The 18277-nt window shown below is 40.4% G+C and overlaps 1 protein-coding gene across 1 annotated transcript in view; it reads left to right on the top strand.

Moving 5' to 3' along the window:
• The window catches only part of PGM2 (phosphoglucomutase 2), a 59460-nt gene extending 42718 nt beyond the window's left edge, over positions 1-16742 (top strand). Inside the window, exon 15 of the mRNA XM_049886367.1 lies at positions 82-16742. The gene's annotated coding sequence lies outside the window, so the exon portion shown is untranslated. The remainder of the gene's footprint in view (positions 1-81) is intronic.
• The last annotated feature ends 1535 nt before the right edge of the window (positions 16743-18277 follow it).

The following is an 18277-nucleotide window of genomic DNA, read 5'->3' as shown; positions in this document are numbered from 1 at the left end:
GTTTTTAAGGGCTAATAATTTAAAGTATCACTACAAGTATTTATATTTTTTTAATTAAACTGACATTCCTTGTTTTTTAAGGTGGATAAAGAAAAAATGGCCAAACCTAACAAACCAGCATTCCTACTGAAAGGTTGAACCGGGCATATTCTCAACAACAACAACAAAATAAATAAAATTTTGGGGAAAAAAAAAATAAAGGTATTTAGCATTTAAATTAAAAAAAAAAAAGATTGAACCTGCGTAGTATCCAAATTTAAAAATTTTTTTAAATGAAGCTTTTAAAAATAACCTTCGAAAATAGTATTGTAATTAACATGCCTTAGTTTACATAAGTAATAAATGTATATCTTCTCTGTAATTCTTTTTATGTATAACTAAAATGGCCGGAGAGCTTATATAATTACTAAAGTCTGTGCTTGTAGGAGAACAGCGTTTTAGGTATATATGTATTTACATTTTTATCATTGCTTATAAAGTAAAATAAACAAACAGATCAAATGTTGTGTTCACGTTTAGGGAACATACAATTCACAAAAAATGCTTTAAAAAGTTTTTTTGACCTAAAACTTTTTAATACTAGTAACACAATTAAGGAAACCCTGGTGGCGTAGTGGTTAAGAGCTCGGCTGCTAACCAAAAAGTGGGCAATTTGAATCTACCAGCTGCTCCTTAGAAACCCCATGGGGCAGTTTTACTCTGTCCTGTAGGGTCGCTATGAGTCGGAATTAACTTTGGTGGCAGTGGTTTTTGTTTTTAAACCTTGTGTATGTGCCAGGAAAAAACAGCTTAACCATCTTTGTTTAGTTCCATTAAAATCCATTTCTCTCTAAATCTTGAAAACTAGACAGTTGGTTATTTAAAACTTAAAACGGAATTTACTGTCCCTTTTTTATTATTTAATACAATTTCACATAATTCTGAGACAGCAGTGACTATGACCGTTAACTATTCATCTGACCTTGATTTCTGCTTTACTCAGGTGTGATCAAAATCTAACACCAGACTTTATTATAATAGATTTCCTTTTCCAAGCTTGTTAGTTAATCTCTGCCTTCAACTCGTCTCTTAATTGATGGTCTTGCAACCTTCCAAAGTGACTGCACTTGAGCACCCATGAGCTAGGACCAAACTATTCTTTATTTGTATGTTTTATGTTATTTTCTATTTTGAACTTGGATTCAAATTATTTACAGCAAATGACTGCCTATTATTATTATTGTCAGTCTAAATGGTTATTAACAGTTTCAGGGCAATGAAAAAGTATAATACTGTTGACAATGATTTTTCTAAAGTAAAGGGAATCAGTGTTTTTAAACCTTTGTGATACATAGCTTGTGTCCTACCAGAACCAGATCTACAGTATTCAATATATTCTGTCAGCCTCTTCATTCTGGAAGCCATCTTTGTTTTGTTCTACAGTGTTCATAGTCTCAAACCATACTCTAGAAAAAGAAACTTCAGATTTGCATCATCTCTACAAACACATTTTTTGACCATTTTTTTGTGGTGGTGCAGTAGTTAAGAGCTTGGCTGCTAACTAAAAGGTCAGTGGTTCAAATTCACCAACTGCTCCTTGGAAACCCTGTGGGGCAGTTCTACTCTGTCCTATAGGGTCGCCATGAGTCAGAATCAACTCCATGGCAGTGGGTTTGGTTTTGGTATCTTGTACCCGTAACAGAATTTGTTTCTGAATATACAAAAATGATTAAAACCCAATTGTGCTGTGATGAAGCTCATAGCCTAGTTGGAGGGTTAATGCCATTAGTTGTCATCAAATCGATTCAGACTCGTGGCAGCCCCATGTGTTACAGAGTAAATCTGCGCTCCGTAGGGCTGTCTTGGCTGTCATCTTTTTTGAAGCCTGTAGGCAGGCCTATCTCTCTAGGTACCGCTGGGTAAGTTCAAACTGCCGACCTTCAAGTTAGCAGTCAAGTGCAAGCCATTTGTACCGCCTAGTAGCTACAATACATACACACTCTATAGTAGAGTTATTTGCAGATTACTCAGAATTCAGAAGTAGAAGAGAGATTCATTCTGCCCCACCAAGGCCTCATAGAAGAGGTGGTGAGTGAGCTGCTTCATCTGCTAGCATGAGGAGCAGCCCAAGATTGAGGATACAGTCTTCCAGGAGAGAGCACGGCATTAACAGAAGTGTAGATGTGCTGGGAAGGGAAGGCAGAGGGTTAAGGGGAAATGGTGGAAACAGTTCCCAGACAGAAACTTTAGGACTGACTGACCCACTCCCATGCCATTCACGTATGAAGGTGATTTAGAGGGGATCCTCCTTTCTCTAATTTCTTTTACATATTTCTGAGAAATAGCACCCCATGGATGCTCATTAAGTATTCTTTGACTTTCTCCTGTTACTATGGATTGTGTGGTACATAAAGCTCGCAACACAAGGCCTCTGGGTTCTTATTTTGTTATGCTATGAACCAGCTCTGTGGCTTTGGTCAAGTCATTTAACCTCTTAAAGTCTCAATTTTGTCTTTTTTAAAGTGAAGAGGTTGTACTAAGTGCTTTGTAAGGGCAACTGTCAGCATCGGTAAATCATTGGCAGTTCTCTGGAAGAATTAGCAGCTAGCCCTCGTACAAGACCTAACATCCGAGGTCCAGAAAAACCAAACCCGCTGCCATCAAGTCGATTCCAACTCATAGCAAACCTGTGAGACAGAGTATAACTCCTCCATAAGGTTCCGAGGCTGTGAATCTTTATGGAAGCAGACTGCCCCATCTTTCTCCAGCAGAGCGGCTGGTGGGTTAGAACCACCAACTTTTAAGTTAGCAGCTGAGCACTTAACCATTGTGCCACCAAAAAAAAAAAAAAAAAAACTTTGTACCAAAGAAAAACAAAAAAAAAAACCTTTTTTGTTCATATCCTACCTTGCATGGTCCTAGAAGGGGATGTGTGCTGATACTGGAAACAAGCAAAGCAAAACCACGTGGCGTGCAGAAGCCATGAAAATGCTTTCCACCGGAGGAAGGCAGTGATCACTGGCCTGTGGTCAGGACTGAGCACTGTCCCAGCAGCCTGCTCTGCATTCAAGTAGCCAGACCAGCTTGGAGAAGACCATCTGATGAGAGAGTAGAGGCTGCAGCCCATTTTCTTTTGGTGCCCAGAAAGAACTGGTCCTGGCATAAGTCTGAGAGAATGACTTGGAGGAGGAAATGCTGGCTAACTGCTTCATTTTTTTCCTTGTGGTCTGTCTGTGAAATAACAGCTATGCCTTTCCTTGAAGAAACAGTGAAACTACCTTCCATTTATTTATCTCATCAATTTACCTCAATCATCCTGCCATTAAGGGAAAATATTGCTATTTCCTTGACATTGGAAGCTCATGTGGTTTTAAAAAGAAATGCTTTAAGTGACAGAACAAATATGTATCCTACTTTGAAGGGATTTTTGAAAGGATGGCATCTTAATCATATTTATAATTTCCACATTGTAAAAGACCACATCCTGAGAGCTATTTGTACATTCATGCATATGCTCACTGCATCATATTTGAATCCTGCTGTGAGAGACACTTTTCTGGGTACTGGTAATGCGCAGGGAGTCCTGATCTCCAACTCACCTGGCAGAGGAGATACACATGAACACATGGAACTGCAATATCTCAAACTGCATATAGTGAAGTATTTGAATGTGGTCAAACGATTCTGTAATGCCCTCTTTTGGACTTGTCTGTTCTTTAAGACTATCAAGTTCAACAGAAATTCTATTTTTGTTTAAAACAATGTGACTCTGGGAGGCTATTTGCATGTTACTTTCCTGCAGTGTTCCTTTGTTCCATTCTTGTATATTTGTGTAAAGTAACTCAACCATTTAAAACAAGATGTCACATTGTTAGGCAGATGAAAGTCAAAGTTTAAAATAACCTCACTTCCTCCTCTATGGACTTCTCCATTTAAGCCAAGCATGATGACTGTATTGGTTTCCTACGGATGTCTTAAAAAAAATATGACAAACTGGGTGGCTTCAAACAACGAATTTATTCTCACAGTTCTGGAGACCAGAAAGTCCAAAATCAAGGTGTCAGCAAGGCCATGCTCCCGCCAAAGGGTCTACAGGAGAATCCTTCCTTGTCACTGCCTAGCTTCTGGGTTTGCTCACAATCCTTGGTTTGTACCTGCATCACTCCCAATTTCTGCCTCCATTTTCATATAGCTCCTCTATGTCTCCCTCGTGTATCTGTCTCCAAATCCCCTTCTCCTTAAAAAGCCATGAGTCATTGGATTTAGGACTCATCCTAGTCCAGTATGTCCTTATCTTAACTTCATTACATCTGCAAAGACTCTCTTTCCAAGTAAGGTCACATTCACAGGTACCTGGGGTTAGGATGACAGCATGTCTTTTGGGAGGCCCCAGTTCAGCCTACACAATGACTACTTAGATTGACTGGAGGAGAAAGAAACAGTTCAGAGAGGTGAGGCCCTCAGACATAAGGGCATGGCTGACATGAAGAACAGTGTTAGAAAGTCTTCCCACCTGGCTCGCTTGTATAGGTCCTTGAACATAGAATTTGAGAAACCAGCTGCCGGCCACCTCCCACTCAAGCCTAGATAAAGCCACATTGGTGTTTGCCCCAACCCTGGTGCACAATGGAGTTAGGCATACAGAGAGCTAGCTCCAGGTCTAAATGGCTTTTGAAACCATTTCAAAATAGCATTGTGCAATTTCCAAAGGAAGTTAGGGTTGCAGGTTACAGAGATGACAGAGCCTGATTATGTCCTTAAAATACATTGTTCAGAACTTCTTCCCTGTAACTGGAGAGAGATCACTTAAAAAATCTGTATTTAGGCAGCAAAAGTAAACTGTAGCTCCACATCTGAAAAGTGTTTGTGTGGTTTAATAAGAGTAAACTTTAGGTGGAGACTTGGGCTAATTATCACCTGTGCTGGCCCAGCAGGCTTCAATTTTTCCCTTCTGGACCCTAAGGCGGTTCATTATCTAAGGGAGTAACCATTGGTTCTCTACCCTTTGCAAGCTTCTTTGTGCTCCTGGCTCTAATTGTCATAAGTATAGGGCAGGCTACTAATCAAAAGGTTGGCAGTTCAAATTCACCCAGAGTCACCTAGGAAGAAAAGCCTGGTGATCTGAAAACCCTGTGGAAGGCAGTTCTACTCTGCACGCATGGGGTTGCCACAAATCAGAATCAACTCAATGGCAATTAACAATAACACACACACATACATATACACCAATAAGAGTCCCTGGTGGTACAAATGGTTAAGTGGATACTAGCCAAAAGGTTGGCAGATTGAATCCACACACAGGCATCTTGAAAGACAGGTCTGGAAATTTGCTTCTGGAAGTCAGCCTTGAAAACCCTGTGGAGCAGTTCTACTCTGCATACATGGGCTCACCATGATTTGGAATTGACTAGAAAACAACAACAACATATAATAATATATTATCAACCTATAGAAAGAAAACTACACAAAAATACTACTGCAAGAAACCAAGAGATCTACATAAATGGAAGAATATACCATGCTCATGGATAGGTAGACTCAACATTGTGAAAATGAAAATTCAACACAAAGCAATTTACAAATACAATGCAATCCTGATCCAAATACCAACAACAACATTTAAAGAGATGGAAAAACTAATCATTAAATTTATATGGAAAGAGAAGAGGCCTTGGATAAGTAAAGCACTACTGAAGAAGAAGAATAACGTAGGAGGACATTACCTGACCTCAGAACCTACCATACAGCTATGGTAGTCAAAACAGCCTGGTACTGGTACAACAACAGATACATTGACCAATGGAACAGAATTGAGAACCCAAATGTAAATCCATCCACCTATGGTCACCTGACCCTTGACAAGGGTCCGAAGTCCATCAAATGGGGAAAAGACAGTCTTTTTAATAAGTATGCTGGCAAAACTGGATGTCCATCTGCAAAAAAATGAAACAGTACCCATACTTCACACCATACGCGAAAAACTAAAATGTATCAAAGACCTAAATATAAAACCTATAAAGATCATAGAAGAAAAAATAGGATCAACTCTAGAGGCCCTAATACATGCCATTAACAGGATACAAATCATAACTAACAACATGCAAATTTCAGAAGATAGGTAACTGGGATCTTCTAAAAATTAAGCACTTTCATCAAAAGACTTCACCAAAAGAGTAAAAAGAGAATCTACTTTACAGACTGGGAATAAAATTTAGGCTATTCCAGATCCAAAGAAGGTCTAGTCTCTAAAATCTGTAAGAAAATCCAACACTTCTACAACAAAAAGACAAATAATCCAATTAAAAAATGGGCAAAGGAAATGAACAGACACTTCACCAAAGAAGACATTCAAGTAGCTAACAGACACATGAGGAAATGCTCACAATCACTAGCCTTTAGAGAAAGGCAAATCAAAACCCCAATGAGATACCATCTCACCCCAGCATTATGGGCACGGATCCAAAAAACAGAAAATAACATATGTTGGAGAGGCTGTGGAGAGATTGGAACTCTTATGCACTGCTGGTGGGAATGCAAAATGTTTTCTGTTTTGGAAAACAATATGGTGCTTCCTTAGAAAGCTAGAAAAAGAAATACCATTATGATCCAGCAATCCCACTCCTAGCAATATATCCTAAAGAAATAAGAGCCATCACTTGAAAGACATATGCACACCTATGTTCATTGCAGTGTTGTTCATAATAGTAAGAAGATGGAAACGACCTAGATGCCCATCAACAGATGAATGGATAAACAAACTATGCCATATACACACAAGGGAGTACTATACAAAGATAAAGAACAATGATGAATCTGCGAAACCTCTCACAACATGGATAAATCTGGAGGGCATTATGCTGAGTGAAATAAGTCAATCACAAAAGGACAAATATTGTATGAGTCCACTATTGTAAAAATTCACGAAAAGGTTTACATACAAAAAGAAACGATCTTTGATGATTATGAGGGAGGGGAGGGGTGGGGGCGGAAAAACACTAAATAGACAATAGGTAAGTGGTGACTTTGGTGAAGGGCAAGACAGTACACAATACTGGGGAAGCCAGCACAACTATACAAGGCAAGGTCATGGATGCTGCATAGACGCATCCAAACTCCTTGAGGGACCAAGTTACTGGGCTGAGAGCTGCGGGGATCGTGGTCTCAGGGAACATCCAGCTCAACTGGCATAACATAGTTTATAAAGAAAATGTTCTACATTCTACTTTGGTGAGAGCATCTGGGGTCTTAAAATCCTATGAGTGGCAATCTAGGGTACTCCACTGGTCTCACCCTTCTGGAGCAAGAGAGAATGAGGAAAACTAAAGATACAAAGGGAAGATTAGTCCAAAGGACTAATGGACCACAGCTACCATGGCCTCCACCAGACTGAATCCAGTACAAGTAGATAATGTCTGGCAACCATCATCGACTGCTCTGACAGGGATCACGTTAGAGGGCCCTGGACAGAGCTGGAGAAAAATGTAGAACAAAATTCTAACTCACAAAAAAAGGCCAGATTTACTGGCCTGACAGACACTGGAGAAATGCTAAGAGTATGGTCCCTGGACACCCTTTTAGCTCAGTAATGAAGTCACTCCTGAGAGACATCCAATCAAAGATTAGACGGGCCCATAAAACAAAATGAGACTGAAGGGCCACAGCACAAGGACAAGGACTAGAAGGCAGGAGAGGACAGGAAAGCTGGTAATAGGGAACCAAAGGTTGAGAAGGGAGAGTGTTGACATGCCGTGGGGTTGTTAACCAATGTCATAAAATAGTATGCGGTGGTGTTAGGTGTGGTCGAGTCTGTTGCAGAACAAAACACTACCTGGTCCTGTGCCATTCTCACAGTCGTTGCCATGCTTGAGCCCATTGTTGCAGCCACTGTGTCAGTCCACTTCATTGAGGGTCTTCCTCTTTTTTGCCGACCCTTTCCTTTACCAAGCATGATGTCCTTCTCCAGGGACTGATCTGTTCAAATAACATGCCCAAAGTATGTAAGACATAGTCTTGCCATTCCTTTAAGGAACATTCTGGTTGTACTTCTAAAACAGATTTGTTCTTTTGGCAGTCCATGATATATTCTATATTCTTCACCAACACCACAATTCAAAGGTGTCTATTCTTCCATCTTCTTTATTCATTGTCCAGCTTTCGCATGCATATGAGGCAATTGAAAACACCAAGGCTTGGGTGAGGCACACCTTAGTCCTCAAGGTGACGTCTTTGCTTTTCAACACTTTAAAGAGGTCTTTTGCAGCACATTTGCCCGATGTAATGCGCCTTTTGATTTCTTGACTGCTGCTACCGTGGGTGTTGACTGTGGATCCAAGTAAAATGAAATCCTTGCCAACCTCAATCTTTTCTCTGTTTTTCATGATGTTGCTTATTGGTCCAGTTGTGAGGATTTTTATTTTCTTTATGTTGAGGTGTAATCCATACTGAAGGCTGTGGTCTTTGATCTTCATCAGTAAGTGATTCAAGTCTTCTTCACTTTCCGCAAGAAAGGTTGTGTCGTCTGCATAACGCAGGTTGTTAATGAGTCTTCCTTCAATCCCGATGCCCTGTTCTTCCTCACAGAGTCTAGCTTCTCAGATTATTTGCTCAGCATACAGATTGAAAAAGTATGGTGGAAGAATACAACCCTGACACACACCTTTCCTGACTTTAAACCATGCAGTATCCTCTTGTTCTGTTTGAACACCTGCCTCTTGACCCATGTACAGATTCCTCATGAGCACAATTTAGTGTTCTGGAATTCCCATTCTCCACAACGTTATCCCTACTTTGTTATGATCCACAGTCAAATGCCTTTGCATAGTCAATAAAACACAGGTAAATATGTCTTTCTGGTATTTTCTGCTTTCAGCCAGGATCCATCTGACATCAGCCATAATATCCCTGGTTCCATGTCCTTTTCTAAATCTGGCTTGAATTTTTGGCAGTTCCCTGTCAATATACTGCTGCAGCTAATTCTGAATGATCTTCAGCAAGATTTTGCATGCATGTGATATTAATGATATTGTTGGATAATTTCCACATTGGGTTAATTGCCTTTCTTGGGAATAGACATAAATATGGGTCTCTTCCAGTCAGTTGGTCAGGTAGCTGTCTTCCAAGTTTCTTGGCACAGACGAATGAGTACTTCCAGTGCTGCATCCATTTGTTGAAACATCTCAGTTGGTATTCTGTCAATTCTTGGAGTCTTGTTTTTTCCCAATTCCTTTTCTTTTCAGTGCAGCTTGGACTTCTTCCTTCAGTACCATCAGTTCCTGATCATATGTGACCTCCTGAAATGGTTGAACATCAACCGATTCTTTTAGGTATGGTGACTCTGTGTACTCCTTCCATCTGCTTTTAATGCTTCCTGTGTTGTTTAATATTTTCCCCGTAGAATCCTTCAGTATTGCAACAGGAGGTTTGAATTTTTTCTTCGGTTCTTTGAGCTTGAGAAATGCTGAGCGTGTCCTTCCCTTTGGTTTTCACTCTCCAGGTGTTTGCACATGTCATCATGATACTTGACTTCGTCTTCTTGAGCCGTCCTTTGCAATCTTCTGGTCAGCTTTTTTACTTCATCATTTTTTCTTTTTGCTTTAGCTACTCAACATTCAAGAGCAAGTTTTAGAGCCTCTTCTGACATCCGTTTAGGTCTTTTCTTTCTCCCCTGTCTTTTTAATGACCTCTTGCTTTCTTCACATATGATATCCTTGATGTCATTCCCCAACCGTCTGGTCTTTGTTCATTAGTGTTCAACAATGTGTTTTAACTGTTTAACAGGAAGCTAGCTTGTTCTGTAAACCTTCATCTAAAGTACAAAAAAGAAAAAATATATTACCTGTAACTGCATGGATCATAACATGTTATGAATAACATTGTAAAAAATGGGAATTCCCAAATATTTAACTCTGCTCATGCATAACCTGTGCATAGATTGAGAGGCAATTGTTTGAACAGAACAAGGGGATACTGCATAGTTTAAAACTGAAAAAGATGTGTGGCAGGGTTGCATTCTTTCACCTTACTTATTCAATCCGTATGCTGAACAAATAATCCGAGAGGCTAGACTATATGAAGAAGAATGGGGCATCAGTTTTGGAGGAGGACTCCTCAACAACTTGTAATATGCAAATGACACAACCTTGCTTCCTGAAAGTGAAGATTACTTGAAGCAGTTGCTGATGACGATCAAAGACTAGAGCCTTCAGTTTGGATTATACCTGAACATAAAGAAAACAAAAAATTTTGACAACTGGACCAGTAAACGTTATGTCAAATTGTGAAGGCATTGAAGTTGTCAAGGATTTCATTCTTCTTGGATCAATAATCAATGCCCATAGAAACAGCAATCAAGAAATCAAATGACATATTGCATTGGGTAAATCTGCTGCAAAAGACCTCTTTAAAGTGTTAAAAAGAAAGCATGTCACTTTGATGACAAAAGTGTATCTGACCCAAGCCATGGTATTTTAGTCGTTTCATATGCATGTGAAAACTGGATAATGTAAAAGGAAGACCAAAGAAGAACTGATACTTTCAAATTGTGGTGTTGGTGAAGAATATTGAATATACCATGGATTGCCGGAGGAACCAACAAATCTGTCATAGAGGAAGTACAGCCAGAATATTCCTTAGAGGCAAAGATGGTGAGACTTCAACTCACTTACTTTGGACATGTCATCAGGAGAGAGCAATCGCTGGAAAAAGACATCATGCTTGGTAAAGTAGAGGATCATCAAAAAAGAGGGAGACCCTCAGTAAGATGTATTGACACCATGGGTGCAACAATGGGCTCAAACACTGATTGTGAGAATGCATGGGACTCGGCAACATTTTGTTTTGTTATATTTAAGGTCACTATAAGTCAGAGCTGACTCGAGGGCCCCTAACAACAATAACAACAATATATAATATGTAATATGTATTACACAAGGCGCCCTGGTGGCAAAGGGATTAGGCATTTGGCTGCTAATCAAAAGGTCAGTGATTCAAACCCACCAACCACTTCACAGGAGAAAGATGTGGTAATTTGCTTCCATTAAAATTACAGCCTTGGAAACCCTCTGGGGTAGTTCTATTCTGTCCTATAGTCGATTTGATAGCCACGGGTTTGTTTTTTTGGTATTACATATATCATATAAAACAGTAGGGTTTCCAAGGAATGGCTGGTGTATTTGAACTGCTGACCTTTTGGTTAGCAGCCAAACACTTAACCACTGTGCCACCAGGGCCCCAAACACAAACATGATGTTTATATTATTATAATGTATTCTATAAATGAATGTATATCAAGAGATTTATTTCAGGGAATTGGCTCCTGTGATTGTGGGCCCTGGCAAGTCAGAAATCTGTAGGGCAATCCACCAGGTTGGAACTCAGACAAGAGTCGATGATATAGTCTTGAGGCAGAATTCCTTCTACTGCAGGAAACCCTGTGGGACAGTTCTACGCTGCCCTTTAAGGTAGCTCCGAGTTGGAATCAACTCTACGGCAATGGGTCCCCCCTCCCAGCCCCCAGGAAACCTTAGTTTTTGCTCTTAAGACCTTCAGCTGATTGGCTGGGGCCCACCCACCTTATCAAGGGCAATCTCCTTAAATTAAGGTGCACTGATTGTAAAGTCAACTGTTAACCGCATCTATAAAAATACCTTCACAGCAACACCAAGATTAGTGTTTGATTAAATAGATAGTATTTTTTTTTTCTTTTTTTAACAGCCTAGCCAAGTTCACACTAAAACTAATGATCATACACACTGTTCCTAGTTGTTTTTCAAGTGCTTGGATTCATTTTCAGAGGCCAGCTGGCCCACTCCTTGTCTGCCTTGCTTAATAAAAGATTGATCAGGTAGATGGCAAAGAGGTACAGTGAAAAGGAGAGGCAGAGTCCATCTATCAAGTGTCACTCACACAGAATACCGCAAGACTGAAGGAGGCAGGCCTCCCACAGAAAGGGGCACACAAGTCAGGAAACATGGCGGTCTTTCTTCACACGTTGTGTGCTCTGGTGTCCAACCTTGAATTGAAACCGCAATCTTTGCTGATAAGGCGCCAAGGAATTTAAATGGGGATAAGTTTGTGAGGCTTGTTTTTTTTTTTTTTTTTTTTTAACATTTTATTGTTGTTGAGGTGAAAGTTTACAGAGCAAATAAATTTCCCGTTCAGCAATTTATACACGGCTTGTTTCATGACATTGGTTGCAAACCCCTGAATGTGTCACTGTTCTTCCCCCTTCCTTCCTGGGTTTCCCTTGTCCATTCGCCCAGCTTTCCTGCCCCTCCCATCTTTCTAAATTTTGCTTTTGGTCAAATCTACCCTTTAGGTCTCGTATAGTTGATCTGAGGTCTACATTCTTCACTGGTGTTACTGTTCATTTTATAGTCCTGTCTATTATATAGCTGGAAACCCTGGTGGTGTAGTAGTTAAGTGCTACAGCTGCTTGTATAGTATAACGTGATCTCCGGGAATTATTTCAGTTCCACTTTTGAAGGGTGCCTAAGGGCCATAGTCTCAGGGGTTCCACCAGTCTCTGTCAGACCCAATAAGTCTGGTCTTATTTATGAGTTTGAATTTCGTTCTACATTTCTCTCCCACTCTGTCTATGGCCTACTGTTGTGGTCCTGGTCATAGCAGTCAGTAGAATCTCTTCCATTCTTTTTTTTTTTTTAATTAATTTTTATTGTGCTTTAAGTGAAAGTTTATAACTTAAGTCAGTCTCTCATACAAAAATTTACATACACCTTGCTATACACTCCTTATTGCTCTTCCCCTAATGAGATAGCACAGACCTTCCTTCCACTCTCTCTCCTCATGTCCATTCGGGCATGCCCTCTCATCTCCCCTCCAGACAGGAGATGCCAAATAGTCTCATGTGTCTAATTGATCCAAGGAGCTCGTTCTTCACCAGTATCAATTTCCATCCCATATACCAGCCCAATTCCTGTCTGAAGCGTTGGCTTTGAAAATGGTTCCTGTTTTGGGCTAACAGAAGGTGTGGGGACCATGGCCTCTGGGGTCCTTCTAGTCCCAGTCTGACCATAAAGTCTGGTCTTTTTGTGAGAATTTCAGGTCTGCATCCCACTGCTCTCCTGCTCTCTCAGGGGTTCTCTGTTGTGTTCCCCATCAGGGCAGTCTTCAGTTGTGGCCAGGCACCATCTAGTTCTTCTGGTCTCAGGCTGATGTAGTCTCTGGCTTATGTGGCCCTTTCTGTCTCTTACGCTCATAATTACCTTGTGTCTTTGGTGTTCTTCATTCTTCCTTGCTCCAGGTAGGTTGAGACCAATTGAAGCATCTTAGATGGCTGCTTGCTAGCATTTAAGACCCGAGACGTGTCTGTCCAAAGTGGGATGCAGAATGTTTTCTTAATAGATTTTATCATGCCAATTGACTTAGATGTCCCCTGAAACCATGGTCCCCGAACCCCCGCCCTGTGAGGCTTTTTGAGAAGGCTGATCTCTTTCGAGATCTACATCTCATGTTTGGTTAGAACAAAGAGTCTACATTTAGTAACTTCTGTGGAAAGGTTGCTGCTCAGAAAACTGTTAAATTATGTGATTGCCATGAAATTTGCTTCAGTAAGCCCCTTGGAATTATGCATTTCTGTGGCAAGCAACAGGCTGGATCCATCACACAAAGTAAGACAAAGGAAAAGAAGCTAGAAGCGGTCTGTGAAAGTCACACCGGGTTTGGTCAATGTTAGCCTCAGAAGAAAGGCTTGGTGATCTATTTCTAAAAACAATTAGCCATTGAAAACCCCATGGGGCACAGCTCTACTCTGACACACACTGGGGACACCATGAGTCAGAATCAACTTAATGGCAGTTGGAAACAAAAAATTACAAGGTGAACATTTAATTTGTTTCCAATCTTTTACTAGTATAATATTGCAATGAATAACATTGTATACATGTCAGGTTTCACCCATTCTAGTACAAATGCCATTTTAACAGGTAAAATGTCACATTGTTGAAAGGGTGGCATGAGATTATATATGTAAGAACGCTTTTTAAATTTCACAGTGTTAAGTATTACTACCATTGAATAAATGAACAAATTGGATTTATGGACTATGTTTCATAATACACCAGTTTAGTGTTTACAGCAATCTCTTAGAAAACCAGTATCTTTTTTTGCTGCCTTTATTTCCCAGATGTCGACAGTAATCTTTAAAAAGAAAGACAAATCAATAATCATTCCTAGGCTGTGCCCACAAAAACCCATGGGGGTTAAGACTGTGGGCTCTGTAGCCAGACTGCCTGAGACAGTATAACTATGCGATAGTAGACACATTTCCTAACATTTCTGTTATGAATGGAATTGCACCCCCCCAAAATATGTGTCAAAATCCTTACGCCTGTACTGGCAAATATGATCCTGTTAGAAATTATACATTCCATTTCTGGTTCTTTTTGGTCACTCTTAAACTCTTAACATGTAAACTCTTAACTTGCCTAATCAAGTCTAAAGTTAGTATCTCTAGCCTCTACCCAAACAATGCAAGGAATTTAATTTCTGTTTAGATAATATATTCAAACTGGACAAAATTCAAAAAGTATAATAAGACATGCAGTGAAAAGTCCTTGTCTGCTGTTACTCCCAGCCACCCAGCTCCTACGCATTGAGGCAACAACGTTATCAGTTTCAGGTGTGTCCTTTTGAAGAGCTCCTGTGTAATTACATAAAGGATCCTTTTATCTTGATTTATTTTACCCAAATGGTAGCTTACTGTAGACACTGTTCTGCCCTCTGCTTTTTTTGCTTAAAAATTATGAACGCGTGCTCTAATGTTTGCAATTTTTCACTCCGTCCTTCTCTACCAAAAAAAGAAAACCCAGTCACCGTCAAGTTGATTCCAACTTATGGTGGCCCCATGTCAGAACAGAACTGTGCTCCACAGGGTTTTCAGTGGCTGATTTTTTGGAAGTAGATCACCAGGCCTTTCTTCTGAGGTGCCTCGGAGTAGATTCAAACTGCCAACCTTTCAGGTAGCAGCAGAGCATGTTAACTGTACCACCCAGAGACTCCTCCTTCCCTGTAGATGGAACGTATGAGAAATCCATGTTATAAACCGCTGAGATTTTGTAGTTGTTTGTTAATGCAGCAAAATCTGACTCATACAGAAATGTATAATATACTCTAAAACATATTTCATTCTTTTTAATGGCTGAATAGTGTTCCAATGTATGCATGTAACGTAATCTATTTAATCAGTCCCCTATTGATGAATGTTGAGATTGTTTCTAATTTGTGGCGGCTTCAAACAATGCTGCAGTGAATGACGTGATTGTACATGCCCCATTTCACATCTGTACATGCTTCTAATGTTTATGAATTTGTTTGATTTTATCTTCAGTGTTGTTGTTGTTAGGTGCCGTGGAGTCGGTTCCGACTCATAGTGACCCTATGCACAACAGAACAAAACACTGCCTGGTCCTGCGCCATCCTTACAATCATTGTTATGCTCGAGCTCATTGTTGCAGCCACTGTGTCAATCCACCTCATTGAGGGTCTTCCTTTTTTCCGCTGACCCTGTACTTTGCCAAGCATGATGTCCTTCTCCAGGGACTGATCCCTCCTGACAACATGTCCAAAGTATGTAAGACGCAGTCTCACCATCCTTGCCACTGAGGACCATTCTGGCCACACTTCTTCCAAAACAGATTTGTTCGTTCTTTTGGCAGTCCATGGTATATTCAATATTCTTCGCCAACACCGCAATTCAAAGGCGTCAACGGTTCTTCAGTCTTCCTTAGTCATTGTCCAGCTTTCACATGCGTATGATGTGATTGAAAATACCATGGCTTGGGTCAGGCGCACCTTAGTCTTCAGGGTGACTTATCTTCAGTAGAGTTTTTATTTTGTTTTAATTTGTGGGAGTACCTTGTGCCCTACATTGTAGACGTGTTGTTACAAAGCATTTTTTTTGCCTTTGCAAGATCCTAGGGGATGTACTGTTTGTTTGCCTTTGCAAGATCCTAGGGGTTGTACTGTTTTGTTGCTGCTGTTGTTTTTTTCTTTTTTTTTTAATGAATTTTTTTTGGCTTTGTGTTTTTTTAACTGTTACTTGTTTTGCATACCTAAAATTGGTGTTACTAATTATAAGACAGTTTACACATTATTGTAAAGAATACATTTTAAAATGATCTGTTTTAATTTATGTCTAGCAACATAGTACTACCCCAAACATAGTGCTACCCCAAACATAGTGCTAACCCCAAACATAGAGCTACCCCAAACATAGTGCTAACCCCAAACATAGCACTACCCCAAGCATAGCACTACCCCAAACATAGTGCTACCCCAGAAAAGGGAGATTAAAGTGACAAAAAAGTCAGAATAATATTGAAGAAGTGTTAGGAGACAATTTCCATTGGTCTCTTGCATTTGTGAACGTCTTTTGTGCAGAGACACTGATAGTTTTTTTCTGGACTATCATTTCAAGGACATTTGTACAGCATGGAACATAGAGATAGTGTCTCCTTCCAGGGCAGAAGGCATATTTGTTTGATCTCCAAGATAGTACAGATAATGTCTCCCTCTGGAGTAGAGGTTAGGCAGGTTTGCTAGCACCTCCCTTTAAAATATTGGGGTTTCCTAAGCTTGGATTCCTCTCCACAATGTGCACAGCATTCATCTCAGCCCCTCTGGGTCACCCGCCACCAATGGGACTTGGCAGACAAGGGTAACTGAGGTGAACATAAAGCTTATACTGCCTGTTGTGCTGTGAGTAATAAAGTTCTTCGCCTCTGACTCAGCAGTCTTGTGTCTTCTGCTTGTAGCTACGAGATAGAGGCAGGTTAACTTGTTAGCTGCCAAGCAGGATGACTTCTCAGACCCTTGAATTCTTTTCTTTTTTTTTTTAATTTGTTGTTTAAGTGAAAATTTACAAATCAAGTCAGTCTGTCATACAAAAAACTTATACACACCTTGCTATGTACTCCTAGCTGCTCTGCCTCTAATGAGACAGCACACTCTTCCTCTCCACCCTATATTCCCCGTGTCCATTCAACCAGCTTCTGTGCCCCTCTGCCTTCTCATCTCGCCTCCAGGCGGGAGCTGCCCACATCGTCTCATATGTCTACTTGAGCAAAGACGCTCACTCCTCACCAGTATCATTTTCTGCCTTATAGTCCAGTCCGATCCCTGTCTGGAGAGTTGGCTTCAGGAATAGTTCCAGTCTTAGGCTAACAGTGGGTCCAGGGACCATGACCCCCAGGGTCTTTCCAGTCTCAGTCAGACCATTAAGTCTGGTCTTTTTACAAGAATTTGAGGTCTACATTCCACGATTCTGCTCCCTGTCAGGGCAGTCCTTGGTGGTAGCCAGGCACCGTCTAGTTCTTCTGGTCTCAGGCTGATGTAGTCTCTGATTTATGTGGCTCTTTCTGCCCCTTGGGCTCATATTTACCTTGTGTGATCCAGTTAACATATGATTCAATTAACATAACAAAGAAAACCCTATTTCCAAACAGAATTATACCCATAGGTATAGGGATTAGGATTCCAACACATATTTTGGAGGGACACAATTTAATTCATAACAGATATCATGGTACAGAGTGATTTCTTTAAGACACGAAAAGCCTGAACCGTAAGGCAAAAGATTGAATCACATTAGAATTTAAAACTTCTGTGTGACAAAAGACAGCATAATTTGAATTAAATGACAGTCCTCAGTCTGGGAGAAGATATTTGCAACTCTTCTAACTAACAAAGTTAGTGCTGTGTTTTTATGCTACTTTTATTAGATTTGGATTTCTGCACCAATTTGTGAGTAGAAACTCATTCTACCTATAGCTTTGTGGTGGGAGTCCCTGGGTGGTGCGAATGGTGAAGTCCTCAAGTACTAGCTGAAAGGTTGTTGGTTCTAACCTATCCAGAGGCATCTCAGGAGACAGGTGAGCGATCTGCTTCTGAAAGATCCCAGCCTTGAAAACCCTGTGGAGCAGTTCTACTCTGCACACATGGGCACCCATAAGTTGGAATCAATGGACTCAATAGCAACTAACAACACCCGTGTGACACAGGCTTAGAGTTTTGATTTCTGATCATGAACTCTTCCCACTTTTCCTCAGTCCCCCAGCCAGAGTCTCAGGCAAACTACAGAAAAACCTGATGCTTCCCAGAACCAGGGGGCAAAGTTTTTTCTAGGTTTTTTTTTTTTTTCCCACAAGAGTCCCTGGTTTGTGCAGTTAACATGCTGAGCTGCTAAACAAAAAGTTGAAGGTCAAGTCTACCTAGAGATGCCTTAGAAAAAAGGCCTGCTAACCTACTTCCAAAAACTCAGTCATTGAAAACCTGATGAGCA

This window comes from Elephas maximus, chromosome 5 (assembly GCF_024166365.1).
Source record: "Elephas maximus indicus isolate mEleMax1 chromosome 5, mEleMax1 primary haplotype, whole genome shotgun sequence".
In the NCBI taxonomy this organism is placed as follows: Eukaryota; Metazoa; Chordata; class Mammalia; order Proboscidea; family Elephantidae; genus Elephas; species Elephas maximus.
This window is presented reverse-complemented; position numbering and strand designations above follow the sequence as displayed.